Source organism: Petaurus breviceps, unplaced genomic scaffold (assembly GCF_028583685.1).
Source record: "Petaurus breviceps papuanus isolate PSGF00001 unplaced genomic scaffold, PetGlider_PUasm1.0 90977, whole genome shotgun sequence".
Classification (NCBI taxonomy): domain Eukaryota; kingdom Metazoa; phylum Chordata; class Mammalia; order Diprotodontia; family Petauridae; genus Petaurus; species Petaurus breviceps.
The window spans coordinates 61,477,942-61,489,423 of record NW_027187391.1 but is presented as its reverse complement, the minus strand read 5'-3'; the positions used below and the strand labels follow the sequence as shown (position 1 = coordinate 61,489,423).

The following is an 11,482-nucleotide window of genomic DNA, read 5'->3' as shown; positions in this document are numbered from 1 at the left end:
GATAGATAGATAGATAGATAGATAGATAGATAGATAGATAGATAGATAGATAGATAGATAGATAGAGACAGATATATAATCTGTAGCTCTCCCTCCTTAGAGTGGAAGAAGGTATAAAAAGTAAGAGAAAGTAAGAGAGAAGAGGATTTCACTCACTTTAGATACATACATACATGCATACATATGTGTATACACAGACAAATTGGAAAGATACAGAAATTGGCATAGTCTCTGTGCAAGGATGACAAAAAATTGTGAAGTATTTCAAATGTTTAAATATAATTTAAATTAGATAAATAAACAAGCAAATATTTTAAAAATACATTTTAAAAAGAAGGGAGGGGGATAAAAGATGAAGTTCTGAGTTCAATATAAACTGAATTGGGTTCATTTTTAAGGTTCTTATACAATCATAGACAAAAAGGGGATCTCAGAAGACATCTAACCCAACCCCTATAATTGAAAAAGAACTGAGACCTCATACAAGTAAAAAGGGGTTGGGCTGTATTTCGAACAGAACATCTTTTATTTCCTCTGACTTCAAAGCACAAGTGCCCTCTACTGTACTTCACTGCTTCCCATGTTTTACACAAAGGTGAAACAAAGGTATGAAATTAGTTTTGTAGTATCAGAAGTATACTCCAGCACCTGGCATACTTCCTGCTATATAGTAGGCCTTTCATACATGCTCTTTTTTTATTGACAAAGATACTACAAATCACCAAAATTTAAAAGTCTTACATAGTTCCTTCATTTGAAATTCTAGTACTGCACCATTTTAAATTGCCTTCATTTTTTCTAAATTAAATTCCATTGTTTTTTTCTATGATTCTGTGGTCAAAACACAGTTTTAATTATCTTGTGACTAACCCCCTGAAAATAGAATTATGCAAATCCCAGATCCCTGACTTCTCCAGAGCAGCTTTATTACAACAGTCATTTTAAATGAGTCTTTCTCTGTTTCTAACTCTGTTTCTCCCTTTCTTTCTTTGTCACTCAATCTCTGTCTCTTTTTGTCATTGTCTATCTGTCTTTCTTGGTCTCTAATAGTCCATCCTTCTCCTCTCTTTTTCTTCCCTCTTTTCCCCCAGTGGGAACAAAATTACTAAAGATATTTCATCCCAATAAATTTTGTGTAGTTTTACATCATTATCATTATGCCACATTGAACCTAATTGCTAAATTAGGTGAATAAAAGAACCATACACAAAAGTGCTACAAAGAAAAAATAAAAATGAGCATTTTTCATATTATTTACTGAGGTTGGGTATTTGTATATTTTAGTGATGTAGTGTTAGGTGTGGAGATGGACATTTTTTTCTGAAGAATTGTTTCCTGGTTACTTTTGTCATTTTCATGATCTCTCTTTGTATTGTTGCTACATTGTTTAATCATTGGTACTGTCATGAGTATCTATGCCAAGATTTTAATCAGCATGCATAGGACTTGGAAGTAATATAAAGTTCAGTTCTAAATACACTAGTCATTGTATGTTCAGATTAAGAATGAGAGCACGGGGGAAAGGAAAAGAAAGGGGTATGAAGGGAGCAGTGGGGGGGAGCGGGTAGGAGAAGGTAAATAGAAAGAGTAAGCTACTATATGGATATTTTAAAAATGTTTTTAGTAGAATGTTCAAAGTCAGAAAAAATCTTTCTTCACATTTTAAAGAATAATACACTAAAAAATAACTGGGACATGACATTCACTTTTTTTAAATAAAGCAATGCATTCATCTGTTTTATCAAATAATTTTAAAATTATAAATTAAATATTAAAGCATAATTGTGAGTTTTTCCTTAATTGAACATATGAGTTCTCAAAAATATAAAATCATTGGCATTAGTTTCCCTTCCCTTAAATAGAATTGAGGGATATTCTGCCTTCACAATTCCTTTAAAGGGCTATGAGTAACTTGGGTGAGAAAACAATTCAATTTTAGTTGTAGTTTAGAGATAAAAGGTAAGCAGAATAGTCATGCTAACCCTTGAAAAGATCTATGGCACTCCATTTGGAAACCACTGTGTTACATGTATCATGTTCCATTCTTTGGGTTGCTAATAATGGTTCAAGTTACTAGAGATCACAGAAGTTCATGTGGTTGAATCATTTCCAAAGAACATGATATTTATATTACATGTAAAAACTATACATGATCATTAACATGACTAACCTATTGCCCCTTCTGATAGTTTTATAAATGTTTGCAATTGAAGAGGAACTATAAGACCATAACTACCAAGAGAAATGTTTGTAATTCTTCTGGGACCAGAAAGATTGAAAATATATGGCTTAATTTGCTGGTGTATCCTGGTTTCTATTATGTAAAAATTTATATATTGCAAAAACACTATGCTAATAAAATGATAGAAGAGGACAGAAAATAGGAAAGACTTATGGAAAAGGGGAAAAGCTGTGATTCCATGCAGAACCTAAGAAAAGCAACATAATTTTAGTCTCCCATCAGGTATCTCAGATAACATTAAATATTAAATATGGCTTGATTAAAAGGAAGCAGTGATGCATAGAGTCAGCCTTGAAGTCAGGAAGCAGTGGTTCAATTTCGACCTTTGATACATACTAGCTACGTGACCATAGACAAGTTACCTAACTTAGTGCCACAGATAAGTCTCTATAAGTTACAAATAAGTTGCTATCCTGCATTGGTGCAAGAACCTCCCATACTTGAAGTTCCCCAAACTAATGAAACAATAGGTCAGCTATTTTAATTGAAGTCAGGAACATTTGTGTTCCAATCTAGTCTCAGACACTTTTCAGTTGTGTGACCCAGGAGAAATCACTTGACTTCCTCTTCATTTCTTTATCTGCAACATGAGAATAATGAAAGCATTGAACATAGAGAATTGTTGTGAGGATAAAATTGGAAAATATTTGTAAAAATACTTTGCAAATATAAATGTTACTTCCATGCCCCCTATCCCTCAAAATTTATTTGATCATGATTGCTTAGTAATAGTAATCAGTCAATCTACATTTTTATAATTTTCTGCAATTCCCATCACTAGAGTTTATTGCATGCTGTCATATTTCTCAATAGAGAAATGATCAGTTAAATGGGTGAAAAAAATCTTGCTCTTCAATTGATAGTTATTCACATGCAACCATAAATTGATTAGTTTCAATATTAGAAAAACAATTGGAAAGAAGATATGCAAACAAAACTTGCCAGGAATTATCCTTTACAAAAAAATAAAATATAAATTTAAAGACAGAGGGTGGACATGTGATATCTTTGATAATAGGGAATTCCCAGGTAAGAAAACTCCCTCTACTAATAAAAGTTGGCATCTCATTTGTATCTTATTGTCTTGGTGATTTTTCCTTGAAATTTTCATTAAACTTAAGTACTTAAAGGTTAAGTGACTTTCTCAGGGTCACAAAGCTAGCATGAATCATAGGGTGGGACTTGAACCTTAATGTTCATGGCTAGGTCTCTTTTTACTATGCCACATTGTCTCTCTAAATCTGATGATAGAGGCAGACAGATGGTACAGTGGGGAGAGTATGAGGCTTGAAATTGGGAAAATCTGAGTTCAAATCCTACTCCAGACACTTATTAGTTGTGTGACCTTACATAAATCATTTAACCTCAGTGTCCTCAACTATAAAATTTGAATAATAATAGCACCCTATCAGGATTATTGTGAGGATCAAATGAAATAATATTTGTAAAGTGCTTAGCAAAGTACTTGGCAGATAGTAGGTACTGTATAAACGCTTTATTACTATTATTATAAATACCTGTCTGCTAACATTTTAAGTTGGTCATTTTAAAAATAAGTAACGCTGACAGAACCAATAGGCATTATCCAACTTGTCCAACTATCACTAATTCAGGGGAATATGGACCAAGGTATACAAATAAACATTTACAAGAAACTAAGTTTGGCAAATTGTGTCTTTGAAGAACTCAAACACTCTCAATCATTCAGAACCAGTAATCCAGGTACCTCAGGAGGAGTGAACCAACCCAATTCAGAAACAATGTAGGTCAAAATTCTTGTGTTAATAGTGGTATTGGACTGTGAGTGGTCAATGAAGTCTGATCCTTAATAACTTAGGGAGACCCAGTCTAAAAAAACAAATGAACAACAAAAAAAAAAAACCCACCACAACAATAATACTTGATGGACCATAACTATTTTTATTATTTTATTAATATCAATCAAGCATTTTGTTTCTTAGATGGGACATTTTTAAAGTATGCCCTTAATGATTGTGCGCAATTTATCACATCTTTTACTAATTAATTTACTGAAAATTATTCCTTTCCCCTAACTGTTTCAAAATGTCGTAAAATATTAAGGACTCAAATAAATCAGAGAGATCTTAGAACTTTGGGGAAATCTTGCAGTCGTTTCTCTGAGAAATTTTCTCATTCTTGATATGTTACTCATATCAATCATATATTAATATCAATAATATCAATATCATATTAGCAAAGTCATCAAGCTTAAGTTACCAGACATCTATCTTTATCTGAGACCAAAACCACAAACTAATTTCCTACTTTTTATTGTTTCCTAGAACATATATGAGGGCAGTTCATTTCCTCAAATTTCCAAGAGAGATGAGAAAGAGAATATCATCTACTATCTATCATTTGGACTCCAGGTGATTTTTTTCTTCTGATTTATATACTAGCATCTTACTATGAGGTCAGTTATAATTCACTAAAATTCATAGACAAATTTCTCCCTTCACATGCATAGTGCAACTCTCCTATAATGGAGAAAGTAATGAGATCATAGATATAGAATTGGAAGAACACTAGAAATCACCTAATTTAATCTATCATTTCTGTGATTGTGGCACTGACACTGGAAGAATTTAGGTGACATCAAACGTTGTGGAGATAACAAAACGTATTGAAGCTTGGATTCAAACTCAGATCCTGATTCCCAATCCAGCATGCTTTTTCATTATATCACACAGCCTCCTGGGAAATTTTGCAGATCGGGAAACTGAGGCACAGAACACTGAAGTGATTTGCCCCAAGTCACCAGGTAGCAGGACATAAGCTGGAATTGATACCTAGATCTTCTGATTCCAGAACCAGCCTTCTTTCCTCTGTGCCACAATTCTTCCCTACAAGTCTATCATGGTATTGAGTATTATCTTTTTCCATGGTGGGTGTAGACTATAGGCAAGAAAGAAGGAACACAAATAGGGAAAGAAAGAAAAGGAAAGAGAAACAAAAGGAAGTAGAGGTAAAAGGAGTAGGAGAATAGACTAGGAAAAGTAGCAGGAGAGGGAATAGAAAAAAAGGAGGAGGAGAGGGAAAAGAAGGATGAAGAAAAAGAGACAGATGTGGAGAGAGATCTTTAGAAAACAAAAGGTTTATAAAATTTTGTGATTCTCAGTCATATGATGCCACTAATAATTGCCCCAAGGGGAATCCAGTGGTTGGTTATGAAATCTACCTACGGATAGATTTCCTGCTTTCTCTACTATAAGCATTATAAAGTTGTATATATGACAAAAGTGTTACTCACTAATTAATAGAATAAAAAATATAATTCATAGGATCAGTGCACTTTAAAGCTGTAAAGGACCTTAAAGATAATGTAATCCAGCCTCCTCTTTTTATAGATGAAGAAGCAGATAGATCAAATTACCTAGTGGAGTTCACACATTTTAATATTTATAAATTATCAGTTTTATAAAACAAGAACAAAAATAAATAAATAAAAGTCAGTAGTAAAAAGGAAGTAGAAGAATGTCCAACCTTTCTTTGCAGATGTGTTAAAGACATGTAATGTTCAGCTTTGATCTGTATGTCTGTATAGGGTGGGGAATAAGGGGCAATGTCCATGCCCTGCTGTGACTCAGTATTAATAGGGATTTGTGGTTCTTTTGAGCTTCAGGAGAGCAGACACTGTTAGACTTCTGTCTTTATATTCCCAGCACCTAACAGTGCCTGGCAAACAGCAGGTCTTTCAAAAATGTATATTGATTGATTGGTTCATTTATTCATTCCTTAAACTGCATGCTTTAGTAATGAAAAATGAGGAGATCTCAGAATAGTGTTATAGTAATGAAGAGCTGTCTTAAAGAAGGTCTTTCATTTCTTGTCATTAGGTGTGCTTTTTTGTTTTTATTTTTACTTCTACTTCATACAGGATATATTAGATTAGATATATATTAGGCATATTTTGTTGTGCATTTTCAAATTGTCGGTGTGCATAATTCCAATTCTTTTAAAAAATGGTACTCTTCTAAGTGTATAAAACCATTCACATTTAGATCAGAATAAACCAGAAAAGAGCAGCAATGGTGAGGGAAATTGACCAGATCTACATAGGCATATTGGATACTAAGTACACTGGGAATCACAGAATCTTAGTATACTAGGCTATTAAAATATCAACAGTAAGGTTGAGAGTCACCTTTCCATACAGGTTAAGACAATGGGGCTCAAACAGAAAAAGGAGCAGAAATCCATTGTGCACAGAGGTAGATAGTAGGGCCAAAAGAGTCCTGGATTTGAAAAGTGAAAAAGTAGCTATAATTCTATCTGTTAATTTTGTGACCTTGGGCAATGTTTCATTTCTCTAGTGCTCACTTCCTCACTAGTAAAGGAAGAAGGAGTATGTAACCTTCGAAGTTCCTTCTATCTCTAAATCTATGATCCTATGTTATTATAACAACTCTGAGCCTCAATTTCCTCACCTATAATAGATGTGATTGCTAAGAATAAGGAAAACTATTTGAATGATCAGGGACAATAGCATGAACTAATTTTTAGCCAGTTTAACAAACCAGTTTAAAGCAAGCATTAACTATTATGTGAAAAATCCCATCTTCTATAAAAAATACTTCCACAGTCCCCTTAATGTTAGCACTTTCCTTGTATTCATTATCTCTAATATGTGTTTTTTTTATACTCCCATTAGACTGCAAGCTCCTTGAAAGTGGGGACTGCGTTTTCCCTTTCTTTAATTTCCTAGTGCTTAGCAAAGTGAGTTGAGCTGAGACATTTTTTCATCTTGTCCAATTCTTCATGACCCCATTTGGGGTTTTCTTAGCAAGGATAATAGAGTAGTTTCTTTCTCCAGTTCATTTTACAGATGAGAAAACCAAGGCAAATAAGGTTTAGTGAGTTGCCCAGAGTCACACAGTTAGTAAACGTCAAAGGCTGAACTCATGAAAAGGAGTCTTTCCAACTCCAGGGCTAGCACTATATCCACTTCACCACTTAGCTGCAGTTAGCTCACTGCTTGGCACAACATAGGTGGTTAATCAATGCCTATTGACTGACAAAATCACTGTCTTTAGATTGCAAATTCCCCACTAGTAGGGATTGTTTCATTTTTTAAAATTCATTTTTCTGTCACCTTGTCCACTGCATGAAAAAGTAGGCATTTAATAAATGTTTACTGACTGAAAAAGGAAGGGGATAGTACTAGAACTTCTAGCTCCAAATCCTTTTAACTTCATATATATATATATATATATATATATATATATATATATATATATATATTTTTTTTTTTTTTTTAAGCAATCGGGGTTAAGTAACTTGCTCAAGGTTACACGGCCAGGTGTTTCTGGGTGGGTGCTAAGTGTCTGGGCCCAGGATTAGATCTCCAGGTCTTCTCAACACTGGAGCCGGTGCTCTTACTCGCTGTGCTACCTGGCTGCCCCTAACTTTCTATATTTTGAATGTTAATCTGACCAAGTCCAATCTGGATATTTCCAAAATCTGGATAAATGGGAAAAGGGAAAAGGTTTAGTATCCTTTTCCTGTATGCCAAAAGGTCTGGAGATTCTCTATCTTTGGGGAGATGGCCCCCTTCTTAAACTGACATGGTGGGACTTCTATAGCATAAAATGAATCCTAAAATAATGAGTATCCTGTCCTGACAGAGGTGAGAATAAGTTTCCCTATGTAAGGTACACTGCTCAAAAAAAGAGACCAGATAAATTCAAGATTCAAATAGACAAAGACTTCATTTTTTCATAGTTCAGACTGTCAGGATAATAGTAAAAAATAACACTTTGCAATGGCACCTTCATGCTAGAAATGCTTAACTTATTTATTTTTATAGTGTCCATTCTCTCAGTGATAGGATGAAACTTAAATGAAGATGTTTAAGAAGTCTTTCAATAGTCCTTCAAGCTCAGTATGTCTAAAACATGCCCCTATCTGATAACTTTCCTATGTCTGCTAATGGCATTGCATCCTCTTAAGCATCCAGACTTGAAAACCACTATCTCTTCCTCATCAACCACCCTTCCCAACTCCTACCCCCAATATCCAATCACCTAAAGTCATCAGCTAGTCTCAAAAATATTTCTCAAATTCATCCCCTTTCTACTTCTCACTCCTACAAATACCATGCAAATTCAAGACCTTGGCACCTCTCTCCTGGATTACTGTAATCATTTCCTAACTCATCTCCTTGCCTTTAGACTCTTCTCTCATTCATCTGTTTCTCCACAGCCTAAATAGTCTTCCTAATGCATGGCTGTGACCATATCAATGCTCTGATGAGAATCCTTCAGTGTCTTCACACTGTTCACCAAATTAAGAAAAGGTGCCTGACCCTGGTATTTTAGGTTCCACTCATTCTAACTCCAACCCACCTTTCCCAGCTTTCTTTCATACCACTCCCTTTCTTTCACATATAGTTCTTGCAAAAGTGAACAATATCATATCTTCCATTATCAGTCTGCTCATTCTGATTTCCACTCTTCCTCTCATCATTCCCCAGACCTGGAATAGAACCCTCCCAGTTATAACCCCATCATATTTACTTATGAAAATCCTTCTCTCCTTTCAAGTCCCAAATTAGTTTCTGCCTCTTCCATGAAGCCTCTTATGATCTCCTAGAAGGAAGTGATCTTTCACTCAAAATTTCCATACCACTTTTATTCTCTGTTTTCCTATAGGGATATTCTACTGTGAATTGTTTTTACTTATTTACATGACTCATCTTCCTCCTGGATTATTAACTCCCTAATTCAAGGACCACATCTTATTCCATCTTTGTATCTCCCACAATTTTCACAGCCCATTGCACACAGTCCCTTAATCTCTATAAATATATAAGTGAATTAAGAAGTTAGATGCAGATTATCAATGAAAAACTCACCTTTTAAAAAATACTTATATTTGATAAGATCTTGGGGGATTATTTTAAACTTTCTTTAACATAAAAATTAAAAAGTTATTAGAAAATAGTCTAGATCAGAGAACTCTTGATTTATTGGCCTAGTCAATAAAATATGCTTCCCACATTAGCCTGTAACTCACTTTCATGCTATATTTTGAATTCTATATAACATCACTCTTCCTTGTGCTAGGCTTTGGATGATATTTACTAAGTAATAAGACTTCACAAAATACCAGATTAAGAAGATACCAACTTGTATGCATCTCTTCTCAAACATTCTAATAAGGAAGAACCCACAACCATATTGAGAGTTAGCATGAAAGGGTTGGTATTATAATGGAAATAGTGTTAAGAAACTCTGGCTTCTACTCCTGCTTCTAAGGTGTATGAATTATATAGCCATGGTCAAGTCACTTGACTTCTGTAATCTATAGCAGAGGAGGTAGCATAATTCAGTGGAAATATAATTGTGTTTGGAGTAAGGAGACATGATTTCAAATTCCAGCTCTGTGCCTTCCTAACTACATGATCTATCTCTCTGAGTTTGAGTTTCATAATCGGTATGTAATTCAGGCTTGTTTTGATCACAGATTAACTACCATTGAAACTTTATGAGCCAAAAATCTAAGAAACAATCGACTACTCAGAATTTCCCAGGGGTCTGTGGTCTTGCTCTTGACCCTAGATGAACTTTGAATAATAAGCAAAAAGAACAGTGGAATACTGTATGTGTGACAGAAGATCAAATAAGGCTTTCCTTGGAACTCCATTCAAGAGAGAGTAATAACCAGGATTAGAGAATGGTAGAAGTGATTAAATTGGAATGTGAGGATAATCAGCCAGAGTTAGCTGCTTACCAAAAAATAGCCCAGAGGAAAAAGATGGTGACCTCAAGTCCTTGGGTTGAAAGAGGAATATATCTACCCCCTTAATACCTCTCTTCTCTTCCAATTCAATACAGTTCAACACAGGCTACACCAGCACAGACCAGGCCCCAGAAAACCAGAAGGAATAGGCATCGGTAGCCACTTAACCTTCAGCAAAAGGGTTGCTTTCAGAGCTCTCAGCCCACAGATAGTAAGAGGGTCAAACAACTGATCAGAAGGAAATTATAGGGGTCTCTTTGTTGGCACTTGAGGCAGGACTCTATTGCTCTGCCTACACTCAGATCTGGTTCATGGTCCTGGGTGACAGTCCCAGGGTAAGGAAGAGTACCAGCCCACCAGAGCTTGCAGCTGCAGTGGAACAGGGATCCTCATCACAGTTCCAGTGCAGAAAAGAGTGGTTGTGGTCACTCAACCAGAGCACAAGCCAGGAGAGTAGTAAAAACCTCTGCTTAGATCATACCACCTTGGAAGAACCGAAGACTTACAGTTCCCCAGAATTCCCTCTGAAAATACCTGCATGAAAATGGTGAAGTTTGGGACAATATACCCTCCACACTGGAAGAAGAGACTCACTTTAGCAAAGAGTTAAAAGTCAAGAAATAGATTGGAAAATAAGCAAAAAACAGAAAATTTCTGACCATAGAAAATTACTATGGTGAAAAGGAAAAAGATGAAAGTGTACACTCAAAAGAAGATAACAAAGTCAAAATCCCTACATCCAAAGCTTCCAATAAAAATACAAATTGGTTTTGGGCCATGGAAGGACTCAAAGATGATTTAAATAAATAAGTAAGAGAGGTAGAGGAAAAATTGGGAAGAGAAATGAGAGTGATGCAAGAAAATCATGAAAAATGAGTCAAGAGCTTGGTAAAGGAGACAAAAAAACACTGAAGAAAATGACAACTTAAAAAACAGTCTAGGCCAAATGGTAAAAGAGAAACAAAAAACCAATGAGGAGAAAATGCATTGAAAAGCAAAATTGGCCAAATGTAAAAAAGGAAGCATGAAAATGCACAGGGAAAAAAAAACTCCTTAAAAAGTAAAATTGGCCAAATGGAAAAGGAGGCACAGAAGTTCACTGAAGAAAATAACTCCTTAGAAATTAAAATTAAGGGGTGGCAAGGTACCACAGGGAGTAAGAGCACCGGCTCCAGTGTTGGGATGACCTGGGGATCGAATCCGGGCTCAGACACTGAGCACCCACCCAGAAACACCTGGCTGTGTAACCTTAAGCAAATTACTTAACCCCAATTGCATAGGGGTGGCCAGGTGGCTCATTGAGTAAGAGCACCGGCCCCAGTGTTGGGATGACCTGGGGATAGAATCCATGCTCAGATCGTGTAACCTTGAGCAAGTTACTTAACCCTGATTGCTTTAAAAAAAAAGAAATTTAAATTAAACTAGCTGTGTGACCTTGGGCAAGTCACTTAACCCCAATTGCCCTACCTCCCCCCCTCC

At 35.4% G+C, this 11,482-nt stretch overlaps 1 pseudogene; it reads left to right on the top strand.

Annotated features, from left to right (window-relative positions):
* The first annotated feature begins 177 nt into the window (after window positions 1-177).
* On the top strand, window positions 178-274 carry LOC138153374 (U6 spliceosomal RNA; annotated as a pseudogene).
* The last annotated feature ends 11,208 nt before the right edge of the window (window positions 275-11,482 follow it).